Genomic DNA, 23,203 nt, shown 5'->3' on the forward strand with positions numbered 1-23,203 from the left:
AGGAGTTTATACATGGCCAAGCAATAGCCGGCTTTCGCAGGGCGCGCAGGGTCTGGTCACATGGCTGCCCCCTGTATACGTTATGAAAGATGTTTCCATACAGTAATGCACCCGCTTGGTACACTACTTTAATGCTCGTGCATGGGCCCTTTTGAGCTGGTAATGTGTAGACAGTTTCTGTGATGTGAGCCGGCACTGCTAGCTAAAACACTCTGCTTCTGAGGCGAAGGGCAATTAGCACCATCAAGATTTCCTGAATGTTCAGCGAATTTTATGGGGAACCGTGTGACCACAACGCGACATACTTAGGCACCCGTCGCACGCAGGCCCACAACGAAGTGAAATTCGTTCGCTGAGCCACCTAAGCAACACTCGCGATTGTAGCCTTGTGAACAGCGGACGATGTATTGGCACCTTGGTTCCACCTTGGCACCTTGGGTGTTGCTTTGACGTAATGTTTGGCACACACAACGTTGCCAATAATTGTAGGGAGCCAGTTGAGACAGTCAATGCAATCTCTAAAATTTATTTGTCAGAAATCCGCAAATTTCTCCAACGTGTGATTGGCGACAAATAATGCAAACGTGCAAAGAAACGTAGACAGCGAATTTAAGTAAGACTCATTGACGAAAAAAAATTGCCAGAGTTGGCCTTCAAAGAAAGTCCACGCTTTTTCAAACAAGGCGCCATTTATTTTACAGCTTATTCGCTAAAGTAGATGTTGTGTAAACGGAGTTGAGCTGAACAAAAATACATGAACCATTCTCAAATGTTGTCATGTGTACCCGTGTAAAAAAACAGTAGCTGACATAAGAAAAACGAGGTATCCTTAGTCTTCACCTTTAAGAGTTGAACGAGATGGTGATGTCCTATCCCTGGTGCGAATTTCATACATTTAGTGCATGGAATCTTTAGGGACTTGATGTGCACCCATTGCATGGGGAATAGGTGCAGTAACGTGTGTGCCTGTAGTGGTGCGTGAGCAGCTTTAAGCCATGTAGTCATTATGATAATACATGTTTTGACGCCCGATGGCAAAGTACACTTGTAGAACGCATTATTACCACAATACTTTATGTTGAATGTATTTGTAAAGCTTTTACTGTATTTTTAAGCAGAAGGTATTTTCAGTGTATTTACCAGCAGGCGCGTGGCTGTGTAGTTGAACAATAAGGAAACGACCTTGGTTCGGTCCCCACCTAGACCCGGAATTTTTATTTGCATTTTTCGTGATATTTTCGCCACAGACAATATGATGACTTTTCGCGCACAACTTACTACGCCGACACCAACACAGATGCCTATGCTGGAATTTCTGTGAAACGAGCTTTTTTAAGCTATCGCGTTAAGAATTGATAACTTCATTGACCAGTGGGTTATTGAGGGTGCGAGTTTGATGCCAATCGAAACTTGTTGCATATACTATCAGCCTCGCTCCTAATGGCAGCAGTGACGTGTGGCACAGTTCTCATATAAATGGTTAGAAAAAATCAAGCTCTTGCGGTTGGCCACTCGTAAGTCACATTGCTGGCCCCGTTAATGCAGTGCTATTCAGTCTTGTTTGCGGGTTTGTCAATGCTGGTGGCAGGACGGCGCGCACTACAGTTCCTAATGCTTTGCTAAATCACTTATCTGTTCATGTTTAATTTGGCTCCGATAGTAGTGCTTGGTAAAGAGTAACAGCAATCAACGAATATTTCCAGGAAGAGGAGTAAGCGAGCTCTTTCCCTGCATGTTTTCTGCAACTTTGGCTCGTTATTGCAAATTGTCACCACGCTGTAACAAAATTAATAACATAAGGCGAAGATATATTACATTCTTCCTAAGAGGCAAAATTGACATTGGGCGCCCGGCGTTGGTAACGTCAACACCAGTGATGCGAAAAATTATTGCATGATGACGTCGCTTTATGGCGTCATCCTAGGAGACATCAAAGTCATAGCTAGCTTTATACACAACCTGTTTTTGCATTTGCCTCTGTGATCGGCCCACCGATGCCGGAGGCAATGCGAAGTGATCATGGCATGTGATGTCGTGATCATCTGACATGACCTTATGACATCATCATAAAATTCATACCGCCAAAGTTTGCGACGTCATAATGTCGCGAAAACTTTCAGTGCTTGTGACTTTGGAGGCAGTGCGAAGCCATATTACGTCGAAAAAGTATTCGAATGAAACCGGGTAAGGAACAGTTCATCGACTGAATAAAAAGTAGAAGATGCCTCTCACTGTCGAGACATCTTAGGCAAATGCCTAACAAACCTGGTGGATCTTTTTATAGCAGTGATCGCGGCCCGCTTTATAAGAAGTGTACCGGTCAAGGCGAGATACACTATCTTATTTCAAATAGATGTCATTACAACTTTTTATGTGAAGGCTTTGTAGCTAGGTACACTGTTTCGTTGCAAATACAACTCACTATCACCTTGTATGCAAAGGCTGCGTAGCTCCGTACGCTAGCATGAGTGCGCTAATTCTGTTTTGCGAACGCTCAGACGACTGGGAACAAGCCAGCAAACATCAGTATAAAAATGCAGAAAATAAGATATGTCGAACAAAGAAAAAAACTCCGCGCAATCTACAAATATTTCATATAACCATCGTGCATCCCCTTTTCACTTGTTATTTCTCTTTTCTTTCAGCATGTACTCAGCGGCTGCTAAAAAGTTGTATTTATTCAAAGGTTGATGCCCGGAACGATTTCTAGATTTTTGAGTGGCATCACACGTAGCTTGTCACGTGCTTAAAGTTTTGAAAGAGGAAGTGAACGAAAAGGCAGGTTTGGTGACTCAACCCGTGCCACACGTGGCTGAAAGATATTGCACTTTAACGCAGACACAGAAGGCGCAGCACGAATGCTCAAGTCAACAATCAAAACGGGCCGCAAAGTCATTTAGACTGCAGCACGGCCATGAAGCAGTCGTGAAAAAAAATCGCCATTTATTGAGATGTACACATTGTTGGCTGGCCGACGACAGGAGGAGCAATTGAAACTAAACGTGCTCCTGACGGTAACTCCGCTCGATTTCGCAGGAATTTTCGCGTTAACATTCAATACAAGTTGCACTACGAACTTGCCCACTATATAGCTATACTACCTCTAGCAGGGCAGGGTGGCTTAATACACAAACTAAGAAGAAGAACAAGATGGCTTGGCCCCTTTTGGGCGTCTTAGGTAAATGTCAGTTTCTTATTTTTCTACTTCTTTTTATCCTTCTTCTTCTTATTATTATTATTATTACTATTATTATTATTATTAATATTATTATTATTATTATTAATATTATCGTCACCATCTTGATAGGCTTCCCATATCTTACATTGAGAGCAGCTGCGATATGCGTTATCACAGAAGCTGCTTTCTAGCCACATATTCCAAACACCTCACGGTGTTTATGTAGATATTACTAACGAAGGTTTACTGGTTTTCGGCGCAGTTAAAATGATCAGTGCTAATACTAAAACCTTTACCTCGTTATTATATAGCTTCCAAAATTAAGTGTATTGCGTGAACTTTCACCATAGCAAGCTAGGCAGCCGTAAACCGAGTGCTATACCTACGCAATGAACTGCAAAAATTGCGGTAAATGTCGTACGGCGAAGAGATGAAAATCTTCATGAAGCAAAGATTTCTCTAATAACATGTTCTTGCGTCGCTGCAGAAACAAAACCAGGAAGAACGCGACGATGCGCCAGGAAAACATATTAGAAGGCGCAAACAAAAAATGCACTGTGGTTCCGTGAAAATCTGATTCCCGCGTCCCACACAGGGTAATGAATCGCAATATATAGACAGGCACCAATTTTACTGCTTAGCATATAGAATAAAAAAGAAGCCACTTGACTCTTTGCTTTTTGGTATCAGCAATGAGTTTGTATGAGGTACAACTGTGCGGAAACCTAACAGAAAACAATTGAAGATTCGCTGCAAAAACTGAAACACCTTATAAAAGGAACACATTGCTTTGAAGAGAACAAGCGAATTTTTATTTATAGGAGTCAGGAGAAAGATATTGATCAAAGCACATTGTGTATGGGCGCTGGGTGTCAATGTGAACACCTATACGCATTGGTATGTTTTTATATGCACTAACGCTATAGCGTATACTGTGGGTCATCGTAAATATTTTACGACACTGTAATCTTTTTTTTTACCAGCGCGTTGCTTCATGCCGGCTTCTACCCATAAAATTTGTAGAAAGACGTCCGCCCTTTTATTCTTTATCGTCGTGGCGTTCGATCACGTTCTCAGGCCATGTTCTTCTTCGAGGAAAAAGTGGCAGATATATACAAAAAAAACGACGTGAGTGTGACTGAAGCAACAAGGTGGCACAGAACCGGGCGCCAGCGTTTGCATAAAATAACGAGAGAACGAAAAAAATATTTAACAGTTTTGTGCAAGTGCCCAGTGAGGAGCCCTTTTTAAGATGCAGGAAAGTTTAGGTTTGCCGACCCTTTTCAGAATGTTGACACAGTGCTGCTCTGCATCCTGCCTGTGTATCACCTCATGCTTGAGCGATTTTTCGATATATCTTTGTTGTGCATTGCTGCTTCAGAGGCTAGTGAATGCTTCGTTATTCGTTATTCTTGTGGACGGTTCGTATATACTGCACATTGTCGTACGATAGCATGACCTCCAATCTTTTATGTTAAGAGTAGTCACAATGATAATATACTACTAAATAAAAACAAAAAATAAACGCTTGTTGAAGTTGTGACTGTCTGCACCACAAGCTATAGTGAAGTTTATATGTCATTCCTGCCGCACCACAGCCTAACTATCAGAAGAAGGGTTTTGCTAGTTTTATATACTTTGTACTTGAGCTTCTCGAAACATAGCGTTTTGGCTTGGTCGGGCTATCATGTACATCTACAAGTAAACAATTAAAGACACGCAAGGCAACGCCACCGAACAATCGCTTACAGTCAGGGTCACGGAGCTGAACACGAAGTTCCACCTTAGCTATTCTATATGTTCGAGTCAAGTGCGAGGTAACAGGAACGACCTTTCATCCAGTGCCAAATTTGAAAAGGGAGAAAAAAAGATGACAAGACGCGACTTGAACCAGTGCGAACTCAGCAATACGCGACAGGAAAAAGTAGTGTAATAACACTCGTTGTTGGGCTAGTTGGTGCATTGCTTCTGAAAAACTTCCAGCCGTATATATACGTGAATAAACAGTTGGTAGTATAGCTGGTTTCCTCTCTCCCTATTTGTTTCTTGTGTACGTTATTATATTGGCTGGAATTTTTTCTTATAAAAAAGTAGTCGCATACGACACGCTTGTGATTCATAATTCATTGATTACGTTGATTTCAGAATACCACGCGTATAATTTAACAAGATGATCCCGAATCTGCTTTCTCTGACTGCTTTTCATTGCCAGGTGTTTATTATTGATTGATTGATTGATTTGTGGGGTTTAACGTCCCAAAACCACCATATGATTATGAGAGACGCCGTAGTGGAGGGCTCCAGAAATTTCGACCACCTGGACTGTCGAGGTCTCTGGAAACGCTCGTGCCAAATGAGATCACGGACATAAGAGTAAACGCCAGAAAGAATATACTGGCTGTGGACGTTTTGCACGCAAGTGCGTTGGGCATTCTGCGCAGTGTAACTGACTTGGACGGCAACCAGGTGCGCTCTCATGTTCCCTTGGGATGTGATGTAGTAACCGGCGTGATCTACGATATTGATGTCGCTATTTCCAATAAGGACATACAACTTCTTGTCAAGTCAACAACTGATACTCCAATTGCTGATGTCACCCGGCTAGGCAAGTCACGCTGTGTGAAGATTGCGTTTAAGAGCACATCACTCCCCTCTCATGTGAAGGTGGGGTACTTCAGACATGCTGTGCGACCTTTCATTCCAAAGCCTCTCCAGTGCCGTAAATGCATGAAACTTGGACATGTGAGCAGCGTCTGCGAGAATTCGGTGGTATGCCGCCGCTGCGCCGAGCACCATGAAGCGGATAAGTGCGTCGCAACTGTCAAGAAATGCTCTAATTGCAATGAATCCCATGAAGCCACATCGAAGGACTGCCCGCGGATTCAGAAGGAAATTGCCATCTTGAAGGAGATGGTGCGCGGTCACTCATCTCATCGAGAAGCTGCAGCTAAAGTCAGAAGGCGTCGTTCACGTCGACGTCGGTCTTCGAGGACGACCGCTACCTCCTCGACACGTTTGCGTGATCCCTCATCAGTACCACCTCCTTTGCCTCCCAGACCACATGCCGTGGAAAAGGCTGTAAAGGACAAAGCCAGTGAGCATACCCCAACTGCGACAGAGTGGCCTGCACTTCAAAGGGAAGCAGCATCAAGTGAACCGAAGGAGCTTCATGACGGCCAGTCCGCGCTCCCGGTTCGAGATCTTTCCAACCAAGACAGGCAAGTGACTGCAATCGTGCAATCATTAATTGCCACGATTCGCACGCTACTGAGCAGCATACAATCTCCGTCTGCTAAGAGTGCACTGCAAATACCGGATGCACTGAATCCAGTTCTAGCTAACTTCGTATAAGCACAATGGCTCAACAAAATCTCATCTTCCGCACTGAAGTTAAAAGTGCGTCGATTTTTCAGTGGAATGCCAGAGGCATGAAGTCCCGTGTCTCGGACTTTCGCCAATTTGTTTGGGCCAATCAATTCTCTATACTTGTCTAATGTGAACCAAACGTATCAACGCCTTATAGATTGTCCGGTTATGAAGCTTTTTGTTCAGCCGCTTGCGAAGAACGAAGCAAAGTAATTGTTTACATTCGCACAGACTTGACTTATCTTTCGCACCCAATAAGTTCAAATGACGACAATCAGTACGTGTGTCTTCGTGTAAAGAAGAATGCAGTTTCGTTCACGCTTATTGGTGGATATATATCTCCGTCATCGCAATTTGACTGCGACAGATTAAAAGACATCCTAATGAGAACCGATGGGCCTTGGATCATCACCGGTGACTTCAACGCCCATCACATACTTTGGGGGAGTACTAGGATGAATGCCAGGGGCCGGAACATTGTTACATTCGCTTCCGATTGCTACCTTTCCGTCATGAACGATGGTACCCCCCCCCCCCCATATCTGCGGGGTCTCACGTATGGCAGTTGCCTTGACCTGACATTGGTGTCACGGTGCTTCTCTCACAAAGTTAAGTGGTTTTGCGATATTGAGACTCATGGGAGTGATCACATACCCACCTACGTGATGATCGATGGTATCATAAAAAATTTCTCTTCCAGTGTTGCAATTGGCATGACTGGTCGATGTTTGCATCACGTGTGGAGAACGATTGCCAAGAAGGCCTCGCCTGCAGCCTGGAAAATACCATAGTGGAAGCTATGCAAGCGTCCAATTGTAAATTACCATTTTCGTCTAAAGTAACACAGTTTGACATCGAACTGGAAAAGTTACGAGCTATACGAAGGCGTGCTGAACGACGATACAGACGCACAAGATCAATTTACGATCCGAGGGAAGCAAGACGGCTCCAGAAAAAGATTCAACGACGCATTTACAAACTGGAGAGCGAACGTTGGAAAGCATTCTGCGAATCTCTAGACCCTCATTAACCGGTGCCATATATCTGGCGAACAGTTCGTGGTCTTCGCTCCTCTCCACAACAACGGCACCCTTTTAAAGCTTTGACACTCCATCATGGAAAAACAGAACTCGAGGTGGCTGAAGAATTTTGCACGAGAGTTGCCGGGAATATTATGAACGAGAGCATCGACGCCGTGATCGTTCCTGAGACGCGATTACCAGAAATGGACACTCCGTTCACCATGGAAGAACTGGAAGGTGCGTTAGTCGCCTCTAAGCGCATGTCGTCGCCAGGTCCTGATGGTATTACTTATAGTGCGTTGGGACACCTTGGACAAAAAGCTAGAAAAGAACTTTTAATATGCTTCAACAACTCCTGGCTCAGCGGCAGTGTTCCCCGAGAATGGAAAATAAGTCGAATAATACCACTTTTGAAATCGGAAAAATCACCATTGGACTGGACAGCGTATCGCCCTATTGCCCTCGCAAGCTGCCTCGGAAAAGTGATGGAAAGAATGGTTCTATTTCGTCTCGAGTGGTACTTGGAAAGATACGCCAAATACCCTTCTTGCATGGCAGGCTTTCGTCGGGGCCGCTCCTCCATTGACTGTGTCCTTGATTTATTGACATTTGTTCAACAAGAAAAAAGTCGCAAGCGCATATCAGTGGCACTCTTTCTTGACGTGAAGGGTGCATATGATAATGTAGCTCACGATGCCATCCTCACTTCTCTCGCAGCAATGGGCATTGGTGGACGATTGTTTCAATGGATAAAAGATTATATAACTGGCAGGGGTTTCTTTGTACAAACATATGAGGGTACAACTGCCCAACATTACACCTACTGCGGAGTACCTCAGGGAGGTGTTTTAAGCCCCACATTGTTCAATGTGGCCCTCATTGGTCTGGTGAAGGTTCTGCCAAAGTCGGTGTGCCTTTCCATATACGCCGATGATATTTGCCTCTGGAGTGCTGCAGTTACTCGCCCTCAGGTGCGTGCACGAATACAGCGGGCAGCAACCCTCACAACAGCCTACCTTCAGAAACAAGGCCTAAATATATCAACTGTGAAGTGCGCGTTGATGGCGTTTACACGCAAACCAATGACGCCATACCCTGTTTACATCAATGAGCAGAGTGTCAAATATGCACGGACGCATCGTTTTCTGGGCATAATAATCCACAGAAGTCTTTCGTGGAGCCCACATTGTGCGTACTTGAAGAAGAGACTGCTATCGATTGTGCATATCATGAAATTCTTGTGCGGTAAAGCATGGGGAACTTCTGTGGCCTCCATGCTACAGCTGTACAGGGTCCTATTTCTGGGTCTATTGCGCTACAGCTTGCCGGTACTGACTAACACTTGCAAATTGAATACTCATTCATTGAAGAGTTTGCAGGGTCAGGCACTGCGTATCTGCCTAGGACTGCCCCGATGCGCTTCTAATTATGCCACAATCATGCTTGCCAAAGACCATCCGGTCAGAACATATATAGTTGTGGATTGCCTCAGAGCGCACATTCGACATGCTAGCCGTGTCCCCGACCACCACTTGGCCCTTCTACCTTCCGGAAGACCAAGTGCTACGTTTTCAGACGTCACAGCCAAGCACCTAAACAGCATTCCATCAGGATATACGCCAGCTGCGAGAACGGCATGCCCTTTGTGGTGCCTCGACCAGCCGCAAGTACGTCTAGAAATTCCGGGAATCAAAAAGAAAAGCAGTCACTCCAGAGTAGCATTGAAGCAAGCACCACTGCTATTATTACATGAGTTGTACTTAGACCGAACGCAGATATACACTGATGGGTCCGTCTCATCCAGCAGCTCATCAGGTGCCGCTGTAATTCCGGCTGCAGAAATGACAATCAAGTTTAATTTGTCGCATATGACTACATCTACGGCATCAGAGCTTGGTGCTATAAGGGCTGCTTTACAATATCTCGTTCAAGAACGTCCACGAAAATGGGTCATATTCTGTGATTCGAAGGCAGTGCTTCAGAGTTTGTAGTCTGCCATGCGTAGGAGGAGCCATGACCAACTGGTACAAGAAATAAGACATTGCCATCATGAAGCTCTAGCACGAGGGCATGATATTATATATCAATGGCTGCCTGGACATATCGGTATTACCGGAAATCAATTAGCCGATGATGCAGCCCACTCAGCCCATGAAGAAACCTGTGTAGTCCCGATTCCTCTATCAAGGAATGATGCAGCAAGACAACTTTTGCTGCTCGCTCGAGATCTCACACGCACGTTCTGGTCGTCTACCAGCTTCCAAAGGAAGGAAGCAACAAAAAGGGACAAGGCAGGGAGGTTAACCAGAAAGACATCCGGTTGGCTACCCTACACTGGGGGATAAAGGAAGGGGACAAGAAAGACGAGAAAGAGGGAAGAGAGGGAAAAAAGGGGGTGGGGGAGAGACTGACAGTAATTTCACTGCAGCGTGTAGAAATCTACCGCATGTCAGAGGCGTTCACACAAGCCTGTCTTTCTCAGGAAACGCAGCAGGGCTTTCACTGCCTAGTGGGCTGTCGAGGCATGTGTACGTTGCTGTAATAGCACCTGCACAGAAAGAGGCCGATCATCCAGTCGCCGCATTGCGTTGGCAAGTACTTGTCTCTCTGAGGCAAATCGAGGACAATGACACAGCAGGTGTTCGATATTTTCGTCGGTGCCGCAAACATCGCACGCCGCACTGTCAGTAATTCTGATTAACGTGGTATATGCTTTCGTGAAAGCAACTCCCAGCCAAAGGCGATAGAGAAGCGAAGCTTCACGTCGATGTAGGCCGGGTGGAGGCCGGAGTTGTAGTGATGGGTCGAGCTCGTGCAGTCGTGTACGTCGTATGCTTGGTGTGTTCCACTCGGTCAGTGTGAGACTGCGGGCCAGTTGACGAATCTGCCTCGCCGCATCCGCTCTTGAAAGCGGTATCGGAACACTGTTCCCTTCTTTATGTGACGTGTGAGCAGCATGATCTGCAGAATCATTGCCGCCTATACCACTATGCCCAGGTAACCACTGAAAGACGATGTCATGGCCTTTTTGTATTAACAGGTGGTGTAGTTTCACGGTTTGGTAGGTCAACTGGTCGTGGAATCCGCGTCGGAGAACTGATATCAGGCACTGTAACGCTGGTTTTGAGTCAGAAAACACAGCCCATTTACCTGGTCTTTCTTCTGAATTGATGTGTTCCAGTGCATTGCGCAGAGCCTCGAGTTCTGCCGTCGTCGAACTCATCACATGTGAAGTCTTAAAACACCGAGTTATCCCTTGTGATGGTATAACCACTGCTCCACCTGAACTAGACGGCGTAGTAGAGCCATCCGTGTAAATGTGCACGTGGTTACTGTAGTTTTCTTCCAGTAGGGATAGACTCAGTTGTTTCAGGGCATGTGTCGGTAAGTCCGATTTTCTCCTCATTCCTGGAATCATTAAGTGAACTCGCGGCCGGCTCAAGCTCCAAGGAGGAAGCAGTGGCTTTGATGCAGGTGCGTATGTCTCAGCAAACGATGAACGATGCTTGGAGACAATAGTGCCGTATGTCGTGCGGGGCCTTTCAGCAGCTAGACTCGCCAGGTGGTGAGAAGGGGTCCTGGCATTATGCCTGAGGTGCATGCGCATTGTCTCGGTAATAATATGCGTATTTATCGAGTGATCTTGAGCGATGGCAATGGTTTCAGCCGTTGAAGCACTGCGGGGTATTCCAAGGCATATCTTAAGTGCTTGGGCTTGAATTCTCTGAATTGCGCGCAGGTTGGTCTTGCCGGTGTTATACATTGCAGGTAAGCTGTACCGTAAGAATCCGATAAACAGCACCCTGTACAGTTGTAGCATGGATGATATGGGCACTCCCCAATTTTTTCCTGCAAGGAATTTGAGCATGTGGCATGTTGCGATCAGCCGCTTCTTCACATAGTTCACGTGTGGAGTCCACGACAGGTTTCTATCTATTATGACTCCCAAGAACCTGTGGCTTCTGCTGAATGATATGTATTCTTCATTAATCGATATACTGTAAGCAGACATTGGTTTCCGCGTGAACGCTACCACTGCACACTTTCCGCAGGACACCTCGAGGCCTTGTTTACGAAGATAGCATGACGCCGTTGTAGCAGCCTTCTGAAGGCGGGCGCGAAGCTGAGGTTTGTCACACCTGATGTCCAAATGCAGATGTCATCAGCATAGACAGAAAGTTCTACAGTGCTTGGTAGCTGCTCGACTAGACCAATGAGAGTTAGGTTGAAAAGGGTAGGGCTTAGCACTCCTCCCTGAGGAACTCCTCGGCTGCTGTAATAATCAGGTGTTGGGCCATTCGCTGTCATCACGTAAAATGATCTCAGCTGTAAGTAGCTGTACACCCACATATATATCTTGCCACCAAGACCTACTGTTTCCAAAACACTAAGGATGGCTTCATGGGTGACATTGTCGTAAGCCCCCTTAACGTCTAGAAACAGGGCGGCGCACAGTCTCTTACAGGCTTTCTGGTGTTGAACATATGTCACCAGATCAACAACGTTGTCGATTGACGAATGGCCGCGCCTGAATCCGGTCATGGATACTGGATAGATTTCGTAGTGCTCTAAATACCACTCCATTCGTGTTAGAATCATTCGTTCCATCGTTTTTCCCACACAACTGGCAAGTGCGATAGGACGGTATGAGGCAATATCCAAAGGAGATTTACCAGCCTTTAGAAGTGGAATGAGGCGACTTGACTTCCATGCCTGGGGAACAGTACCAGTCTGCCAGGAGTCGTTGTATAGGCGTAAGAGTGCCTTCCGAGCTTCGTCTCCAAGATTACAAAGGGCACGATAGGTAATGCCGTCAGGACCGGGTGCTGAAGAACGTCTGCACAGAGCCAGTGCCGCCTCTAGCTCATCCATAGAAAACTGGCATTCCATACGGGGATCACGTGAGGGTGGTGGGTTGTCAAAAGTTCCCGTTCTTGATACTGTGAAATTGGAATCACCGGCAATTCTTCTACAGAAAGATTCTGCGACGTCAATCTCTCTGCATCGAAGGTGAAGTGCCAGAGATGTAAACGGGTGTCGCTGACCCAAGGTTGTGCTAAGACCCCGGACAGTTCGCCATATTAGTGATAGGGGCTTTCGTGGATCCAACGACTCGCAAAAGGATGTCCAACGTCGCCTAGCCAGTTTATCCATGTGCCGCTGCATTTTCTTTTGAATGCGTCTAGCCAGCCTCAAATCATCCATGCACTTTGTCCGTCGGTACCTTCGTTCTGCACGACGGCGTATTGCGCGAAGTTTCTCAAGCTCGATGTCGAAATCGGTGCGCTTGTGACTAGTCAAATGTGTATGCGTGGTATTCTGCAGGACATCCTTTATCTAGTCCTCTACGTTATATGATGAGCCGTCGGTACAGCAGTCTTCCATTAACATTTTGAATTTCGGCCAATCGGTGTACTTGAGGCCTCTTGAGGACTTGGAGCTGGTGAAACCTTCTATACACAGGTAAGTTGGTATATGGTCGCTGCCCCGCGTTTCCAGATCCGAAAACCAGTGCACTTTCCTGATAAGTGAGCGAGAAACCAATGTAAGGTCCAGGCAGCTGCTATAGGCTGATCCGCGTAAATATGTAGGGCTTCCATCGTTACAAACGCAGAGTTCGTACTCCGAGGCTAAGGACACCAATTTTCTTCCTCTAGAGTTGTCCCTGGAGCTTCCCCATAGGAAATGGTGGGCATTGAAGTCGCCAGTGATCACCCATGGCCTTGGAGTCGATGTCAGAATACCGCGTAAGCGCTCGCAGTCAAGGCGGCTTGATGGAGATAAGTAACCAGCTTCCAAAGGTGTCAATTTTATGAACTGGATCCTTCGCTCAAGCTGAAGCTACCATCACAACTTTCCCGCTCCAATGCGACACTGTTATGCCACCTTTGGTTGGGTGTTGCATTCACAAAGGCGTACTCCTTTCACATTGGTATGGCAGACACTCCTACATGTGACTACTGCGGAGATGAAGAGACCATCGAACACGTCCTGTGCAGCTGCGCTTGCTACGACACACAGCGATGCCAGCTATGGATGGTTTTGAATCGACTTGACCCCGGACCGTTTTGTGTCCAGAAGATACTAGGACCTTGGGCATCTGCCTCAGTTGCGCAGAAAGCAACTAAAGCACTGCTACTTTACCCTAAGTCAACAAACCTGAGCGACCGCCTGTAAACTGTGTGTGCTCCCCGAGTGTGCTCGTGATTGTGTGTACCTTCTCATCTTTCTGCAACCTCTTTTCTTCCCTTTATCCCCTCCCCAGTGCAGGGTAGCAAACCGGATGTGCGCCTGGTTAACCTCCCTGCCTTTCCTTGCATCTTTATCTCTCTCTCTCTCTCTCTGGGGTTCTTTAACGTGCACCCAAATCTGAGTACACGGGCCTACAACATTTCCGCCTCCATCGAAAATGCAGCCGCCGCAGCCGGGAATCGAACCCGCGACCTGCGGGTCAGCAGCCGAGTACCTCAGCCACTAGACCACCACGGCGGGGCAGGTGTTTAGTATATCTACGTGTACGGGTATTGTTTCAGTTTCCATCCTTTCTATTGTGACAGGTATACTTCGTATGGTACTCGGATACATCGAACACGTCGGTTGAACATTACAGCCATAGGTTTACACCGTAATCTTGCCGCTTTCACCTTTCATTTCTCACACCATTGGACACACTCTATATTGCCTTGTTGCATAAAAAAATTCTGCAGCTTGTGCAGCGCCTATAAAATCGCGCCGTGCTACAGGAGTAAGTGTATTGCCATCAACGAAAAAAAATCACCACCCGAGCCCCCCGTACAAATGGTCAACCAGCGAAAGCTCGGACTAGCGGCCTTGATGTTTAGCTGTGGGTTGAACCTGACGCTGCCCTGAAGTCGTTCACGTATATTGGTAACATATTCGTGCTTCTTTATGAGGTTAAACACATGTTTCGATTTTTACCACGGTGATTATTTCACTTGTCACACATTCTGTCTCGCATGATGATGGTCATAGAAGAGTGTAAGGAGCGATTAAATTTTGTTTCGCCATTAGGTGGTTGTTGGCCGTCACACTAGTTGTTCTTGAACCACAGTTGGTCACAAACGTCCCAGCCGAAGCCAATGTGGCGCTGAAGAAACTTCCACCGAACGTGAGCGATTGCCTCGGCGAATACGCTCCAGCAACTATAACGCTGACGCTGTCATGCCCGCAATGGCGCTTGTTCAGGGCGCGGCGTTGTGGCAAGCGTTTTACACCGCGAGCTAACTCAGCCACGTGCTTTTCAGCATACGGCCGCCTCCGGCGCTTGCACTTCTGTTCCCGAATTAGTGTTGCTTGCAAGTGTGCCAGATCATCGTACGCAGTTACTGGCGGCACTCGGCCTCCCTGGCTTGTTTTTGGGCCCAGACTGCACCATCGGCCCGGCGAGCGCCAGCTCTTCTATGTTTCTACTGTCGGTGCTCTTCTAGAGTTGTCCGCGGCTTACCCACGTGGGAGGTTTCATTTGAAAGTTATGGGCGCGTGCTCGGTGCTCCGGCTGCGACGATATGGGCGACGCCCCTCCAACACCACCAATGGTGCGCGTGCTTGGGTACGACGCTGAGAGTGAATTAACTGATAGTACAGCCACAGCATACGGCTCTCATCAGCGCTCCCGGACAGATTATTTTTCGCCTAGTCATATAAAGCTCTCGCTGTAAAAACTCCAATAGAAGGTTGTTTAACTTGTTAATGTGACATATGATGTGCTTGTTGTGATGCGCCAACTGATTATAAATCTGCTCATTCCTCTGAAATCGACACCTATATTACATGCTGCGCCGTCATTGTGCCATGGTATATTATAGCATTCCTTCTATTGAACTATGGCAGGGCTGCATAATTATGTGTCTGTAATTTATTCATTCAATCACATATCTTTATTACAAAAAGTCCTGAAGTCCGAACTTTTCAGACCAAGGCGGGCCATGTTTCCTCTGTGTCGTCATGTCATGCCTTATGCACCATCGCAAACCTGTTGGACAGCCCGCATGTTGATCTTGGTATAAGCAATTTGATATCTTCTGCCAGCTAAGCCATTTTTCTGTAAGGAAGGGGATAGTTGCACACAACCTGCCAGCCTGCGTTTGATTTTAATGAAGCCATATAACGCCCTAAATTACTTTTTCAATTATTTTTCGCGGAGGAGAATTTTAAGAACGATATACGGGATGAGTGCGCTCTAGGTTACACTACACGTAAAATAACTTCATGATCTTTGCTCAACTTTACGTGTGTCAGTTGGAATAGTTCACAACCCTATAGTAGTAGTGCTAGGTCATGTCTTTTGAAGATAATAATTGAGTGTCATGACTTCTGGACTGGTATTAGGTGTCAGGTCGGGCATGACTGGCACAGCAAGCTATTCCCTCGGGTTCTCGTCAAGTCATTTGTGCACTCGTTGAGTTCAACCGAAGTTTCGTTCGATTGTGCCATATGTGCAAGGATACAGCCAGTTTTCAGTTCAAATAGCTACTACCTAGTTGAGCCATTCAGCCGTTATGCTAATGAAATAAGATTTGGCAAAGCTCGTAATTGCTAATTTGGTGTAATAGTCTGCTTCTTAGGTCACAAACTTCTGCGCTCTATGCAACTATGCAAAATTACCCTTTACAGAAATATTGAAGGATTGCTTGGTTAGAAAACGTATTGAAGGACTATGGCACTACTAACAAAAATGAGTTGTGAAAAAAGTTTTGCCATTCCTTTACTGTGGAAAATTTTCTTCTAGGAGAAATGATATTGTAATACTGCATGTAGCTGGATGAAGAATGACATCAGTGTATTCTAATGTGGGGGACGCTCCAATGCATGAAACATAGTCACCATTGGAGCTTTCGCGAAAATTCGCTGTAATAAAGTTGTAGTCACCGCTACGATGGAGCATACTGTCCCGCAGTCGAGACGTGAACGCAGAGAGCAGACTTTGTAAAAGATGAAACTGTTTATTTGGGCCGTACTTGTGGCCAATAATCGGTGTCTCAAATGACAGCAATACACACTGGCACTGATTGTGACGAGAAGAGCGTCGGCCGTGGATTAACTGACAAGTGGTGAAGTGCGTCAGTATTTATACACATGGCATTTATTATCCTAGCGTTATTTCTCGCGGCCGCGTAGGTTTAGAAACAATTTGTAATGTCCGCGAAGTGGGCGTAGTCTTAACAAAACGATTCACTACAGTCCTGAAGCTTCTGGAACACTGCAGGCGTGGTTTGTGCTGACACTTACCACAAGTTTAATGGGCTGATGACAAAATTTAAGGAATCAGTGTGGCAATATAACACTGCACTGTTCGCAAGCGCCACTTTGCCACACCCCACTCATGAAAGCTGTCGATGCCAAAAGAACCCAAGAGCGTTACCTGAATGTCTCCGTCGCTGTTACCCAGCTTGCCCCTACTATTTATGCGCGAGAAAGCAACGCCACCTATTTATATTAACGCCTGCTCACTGTTTCTCGAGCGGGCTGTGACGTCACTCTGTTTAGAGTGGTGTGTTTTGCTGCACAGACATGCCTACGCCTGCTCTCGCCACTCGACTGAGACATAAATTGCCACGTTGGACGAACGTTTTCATGTCGTACTGCCGTGCATATTGGTGACTCCAGAAAACCGTGTTTTTGTGTGTCCGTGAATAACTGCAGCGTGGATATGCGATGTGATGTGCTTTGTGCGCCGCTGCAAATCCGAATGGTTGGGCGATGCTGCGGGGCGGATTGTCGTGGTAAATGAAAGTATTCACTGTTCTCCTTCAACTCCTAAGGACAACAGATGAAAGCCATGGGAGCGTGTCGTTCGTCAAGCTGACGTCGACATACGTTTTCTTCGTGACCCTAAGGTACACACGTGTGTCCGTAGTGCATATTTTCTTAAGTGAAGGTGTCCAGGGTGCTTCTGACTTGTTAGCATAATCTGTGACATTGATATATTAAACGCGCGTGGCAGCACCTTTTCAGAACACCAGTTTTTCTTTCAGGGTCTGTAAACATTTTGCTATTGGGAAATAGCGCAGTGGTCTTCTTGTATTACTTCTGGGTACTTGGTTGGTAAAAATGACAGGGATGCTGTTGCATTGCTTTGTGCATCGGTTTTGTGTGTATTACATTCTTGCTGGTGTTCCAACCATTTTATTTTGGTATTTTAATTTGGCACCTCTCTTGCCAAAACCTTAGCCTAGTATGTTTTCTTGAAATTCGGATGCGTGTAGACACCTACGGTAATGCACTTTCTTGAATGATTTTCAGATGTGTGAGCTCTATTCAAAGCCAGAATATTTAAAAACCACAACCAAATGTATTGGTCCAAGAAATGGCAGGGCAAGAAGGCGTCCACGGGGGATTCATGGTTTAATCTAGACCAAGTGCTAACATTTTTACCATGCCCTAAGGTATATGAGCGACAACGCATCACTGCCAGAGGGGCCCGAGCAACGAGAAAACACCATACCTTGTGTCGCTCAGAATAAATTTTTGTGAAGCGAGAGATGGTATTTTGTCTTGAATTGACCATCACCTTAATATTAGGCGGAATAACATACATCTGACAGCAGCGCAAACACTCCTCAGTAAGTATGTGGCTGTGAAAAGATTCAGAAAAAAATTTCAGCCGATAAAATAACAAACACAGGAAATAAAAAGGGAAACAGGAAAGCGAATAAACTACCAACTGTTTATTCACATACGCGTGGCTCAAGTATATGTCACATGATCAAGCTACAAACTCTTAAAAAATTCAAAATACAATAAACTGACGCACAATCAGTAAATGCAATGTTCACCATACTGATCACACAAGAATGCAAAAAAAATTTTATGAAAGTTTCCTTTTCCTTCCTGTGCGATACTACGGAGCTATCAATGCAACATGCTTCACTAATCTTTGCAATGCGAAAAGCTTCTGGTATTTTACGTGCCAATGTTTCATAGCTTCTGCCCAAAATCCTGATTTTTTTCAGCACTGGTTTACATTTACACTGTTTACAATGAAGGGCTTTATTGGACCCTGCTCCTTTCTCTAAAAAAGTAAATTATTTCCATATCATAAAGTTCACACAACGACATGCTTGGCCTATGTAAAATATTCCGGAAGTTAGTGTAATTTCACACACCACTCCAGCAACACATTTCCCAAATATCTGCCCGTGCTTCGCTTCACACTGAGGCTTCTTCTTTCTTTGGTGCTGTTTTCTTGGCTGTGCTGTTTTTTTTTGTTCTTTTTTCTTTGGTGCGGAAAACAACACGGACACGCCATACCTGAAAGCAGCTTTTTTCAAACCATGCGCAACACGGCGCTTAGGGCATCACTTGTGGTAGCCTCTGCTCTGCGTACGTGAATAACCAGTACGTAGTCCAGCCGCTTTACTCTCTTTTCGTTTCCTGTGTTCGTTATTATAGCCTGAATTTTTTTCTCTGAAGAAATGACCCAACAATCCCAACAACGAGTGTTATTGGAACGAAAAAAAAAACAGATGTACCAAAGAGTACAACAAAGCTGCAGAAATTTTGCTAATGAGTATGATGTTCTAGATTGATGTGTGTGTGCGCGTGTGTGATTGATTGATTGATATGTGGGGTTTAACGTCCCGAAACCTCTATATGATTATGAGAGACGCCGTAGTGGAGGGATCCGGGAATTTTGACTACCTGGGGTTCTTTAACGTGCACTCAAATCTGAGCCCACGGGCCTACAGCATTTTCGCCTCCATTGTAAGTGCAGCCGCCGCAGCCGGGATTCGTCACGGCGACAATGAGCAGGCCTGAAAATATTTTTCTTGGTGGCATTGGTCAAAGACATACTCCATCTGATTTCCCTCGTTAATCAAGCGTTGTTCTTGCTGAGGTCTTTAACGCCGCTTTTCTGCGTCTCTTTCTTTACATTATCTACCATCCATACATACGGGCATCTCACTCAGTGTTTTTTCTATGGGTGATGTTTTTTGTTTCCCCACACAGGCGGTTCTTGCACGTCAGGATTAAAATTGGTCTCTCGTTTCACAGCTACCAGGAGGGTCCTTGCTTCATGGAGGGTTAACGCAGCTGAGTATTTCTTCTTGTACCACTCGGTCAGAACTCACACGGGCTTCGTTTAAGATGTCCTTCAAAGCAATTCACGGGGTAAGTTCCCATATGTTCCTCAGAGTATACGAAGTAGGCTCATCACACACAAGGAATAGCGTGTGACGACCCACAAAATAGAAACTAATTGTGGGGAAAAAAGAGGAGCTATTTATTACTTCCTTCACTGCAACATTTATACAGTATGTTTATGTAAGGTCCTTTCATGCCCTGATTTCGCAATGCCTGCCTTACTGCTGATGCCTCGACTGAGTCAAACGCCTTCTCTTAATCCATAAAAGCTATGCATAGGGGTTGGTTGGAATAAATGTATTTTTCTAACACCTGATTGATAGTATGAATATGGTCTATTGTGGAGCACCGGTACAAAATCCTGCTTGGTCCTTAGGCTATTTGAATTCTAATCTCATCTTAATTCTATTAGGTAATGTTTTTGTAAACAGTTTATAGAGAGCGGACAGTAATCTGATTGGCCCGTGTTTTTTCTGATCCTTGACGTAGCTTTTGACGTTTACGCGTGAGAACTATGAAAGCGAAGAAAGTGCACCATATCTCGTTTTGTGGGTATTTATTTCAACAAAAGAATAGAAATCTATATTTAGTGGTGTGGAGTGAATGGAAAAGTAGCAAAAAAGATAGTGAACTGCAAGTTATGACTGGCAGTTCAACACTCACACTGATGAGTGAGATGATAGCTGCGCCTTACCATCAGTTACCTATGGAGCACAAACTGATAGGCGTACAAAGAGGGTTCAACCCAAATTGAGGACGACGCAGTGAGTGATGAAAGGAAAGAGAAGAGAACCGAGTGGGTCAAGGAAGAAATTGATGTTAAGGACATCTTAGTCGAGATCAACAAATGGGCGTGGGCTGGGCATGAAGTGAACTATAGGTAAACAGGCACTCGGCGAATACATTACATGATTTTATTGCAGCTCGTGGCAGGCCGACTGGCCACAACATTGACCTATAGGTGGTGTGGATTGACTGCATCGGTGTGGATCGTCGCCTTTTCGCTGTATGGAAGTTCATGGGGTTGCAATTTCTGCATCTTTGTCCTGTACTTCGTAGCGGCTGAAACAGTTTCAATTCACAATGGGGTAGTGCTTGGTTCCACAATGTCACACTAAATTTAGGCAGCAATACGTGAGCTTTCATTCCTATCTCGGCGACGCAAGCAGCATCGTGGAGGGTGTTGTTCAGCATGGGCAAGGCAGGGCACTCTCTGTTGGTGTGCAACAACCACTTTGAGCCCAGTGGGCTGAATAGTTCATGGAAAAAGTTGTTGCTTTTCAGTCAAATAGGCAAGCATATTTCTGCGTCTTTAAGTATATTTTTTGTAATCTTTGTTGTCTGAGTGTTTTCTGCGTGCTATCTGCATGAACACCGTACCTATTCGCAAAAAGTATTAAGGTATTAAGGGTTTCGCCAGGGCTGCCAGTGGTGGTTCGCTTGCCTTTCTGGGTTCTCCCACAAGAAAGCAAACCGATTCTCTAAGTGTGTAGTTTCTTCTGCATTTTTCGCACGTCACTTTAACAGCAATTGCAATGTTTGTCACGCTTACGGCACACCCTGACAAGCGAGCGTCACCGACACCTACTGTAATTTTTCGTCGTGCTTTATTCTTCTACAACAAGCTTATCAGAGTCCACAAATACTAATATGAGTGCTGGACTTTGTAGGGGCATGATTTTGTGCAGATAAAAATGGCGTTGTACAAGCCATCGATGAATGGGCCATAGAATTGATGGACGAGCACGCGCGAGGGCTAGTGTGTTGCTATTATCCATGCCGATGTATTTGTTATCCGAATGTATTGAATGGTTATTCCAGTTGCAATTGAAGCCAGATATAGTAATGAAGTTGAAAGTATGTTCACAGCTTATCTAATGCAATAACATTAGGTAAGCTCCCACTCAAGGTATGATTTAAAAAGCTCACAGAATATCCACGGAGTTAGTGATGATGAGAGGAGCAAAGCCTCCATCCGTTCATCCGTCTCTGTGTTCGATTGTCCATGCATTGGTTTATCCGTCCGTCCGTTTCTTTGTCATGCTTCTGACGTCCGTTCGCGTTTTTGTCCGTCCGTCCGTGCGTCGGTCCATCTGCTTGTCCGTGCATGCTTCCGCCCACCCGTCTGTCCATCCACGCGTACCTAATTCCGTCCATTCATACGTGCCTCCATCCATGTTCTCGTCCGTGCGTCCACCTGTCTGTCTGTCTGTCCGTCCGTCTATGCGTCCGTTAATGCTTCTGTCCATTCATCCATCGATCCGCCTGTTCATTCGTCTACCTGTCTGGCGTTCGTCTGTCTGTTCATCTGTCTGTCCGTCCGTTTATCTGCCACTCACGCTAGCATCGCCTGCTGAGTGAGTCATACAACTAGATGGTTATGAACTGGTCATAAAGATACATGCACGGACAGACTCACGGCTTTAGGAGCTTCGCCCCTAAGTCTAGATATTACGATAAGGAATGCAACCGAAGCCGCTACGTACTTTCGCCCATGGCTTCGACTTGGCGACTTCTTAAGAGGGGTATGCACAGCGCGTGGCAAGAGCTCAGCGAAGCTCATAAGAAGAGCCATCTGGAACGAATCAAGCTTATGCTCACCGGGAGGTCTGTATTTTGGTACCATAACTACAATGAGTACTGCATTGCGGATGGCGACCACGAAAAGCGCATACGAGTGGACGTTCGAGAATCTCTGTACATCGCGCGTATCCTACGCAACATACACGCAACATTCCACAAACGTAGGAAACGATGGAGCTGACGTCATTCAACAAAAGTTACAGCTATACCCGCACGCCATCTATAGGATGCGCGTAAAAATGCATAGGCTATCAGCGTCGTAGACTATCAAAGCCGAAAGTCAGCATCGGCCATGGTCAAGACGCAGCAGGAAAAAAGAGAATTGCTCTCGGGACCAACACATGTACAGACGCCTCGGTGATCTTGACTGACTTGCAAGTCGCTTCCAAGAATAATGTGAAGGGCTACATCTCAGCCGATACACCTAACGTACTGAAACGATGAAACACTCCACTTCCATATACGTGTGCAATATGGGTTCCAGGAAGCTTAGTGTCTACAGGAAAATAGAGAAGCTCATGCCACTGCTCGTGAGTCCGTCAGCTGTGCTGTTCTAGGGCCACACGAGACATGACTCGGGGCTGAAAAGATTAAGACTGAAAAACACTAAGGAAAGAATGATCATCAGACGCCTTCAAAGCAATGTGCACATACATAGAAAACTAATGCTCCGCTTCTAACCAACGACACATGGCTACATGTGCCTCTCTGCAGCGTACGCAACACCCTAGTACGCTCGCTTCTGGAATGCGAGTGTCATCCAAACCGCGACATGCAAGCAGAACGGGACGTGAACTAAGTACCTAATCAAAACGTCGGAGTGCAAAATCATCCTCGAGGACCTGAAAGACCAGCCCCAAGTCGTCACCAAGGCCAAGAGGGCAGTGTAAGTCAGAGAATTCGTAGACTAGGGAACCCTCTCCCTTTACGGTTGATACGAGGCATCGCT

The sequence above is a fragment of the Rhipicephalus microplus genome, chromosome 1 (genome assembly GCF_043290135.1).
Source record: "Rhipicephalus microplus isolate Deutch F79 chromosome 1, USDA_Rmic, whole genome shotgun sequence".
NCBI classification, from domain to species: domain Eukaryota; kingdom Metazoa; phylum Arthropoda; class Arachnida; order Ixodida; family Ixodidae; genus Rhipicephalus; species Rhipicephalus microplus.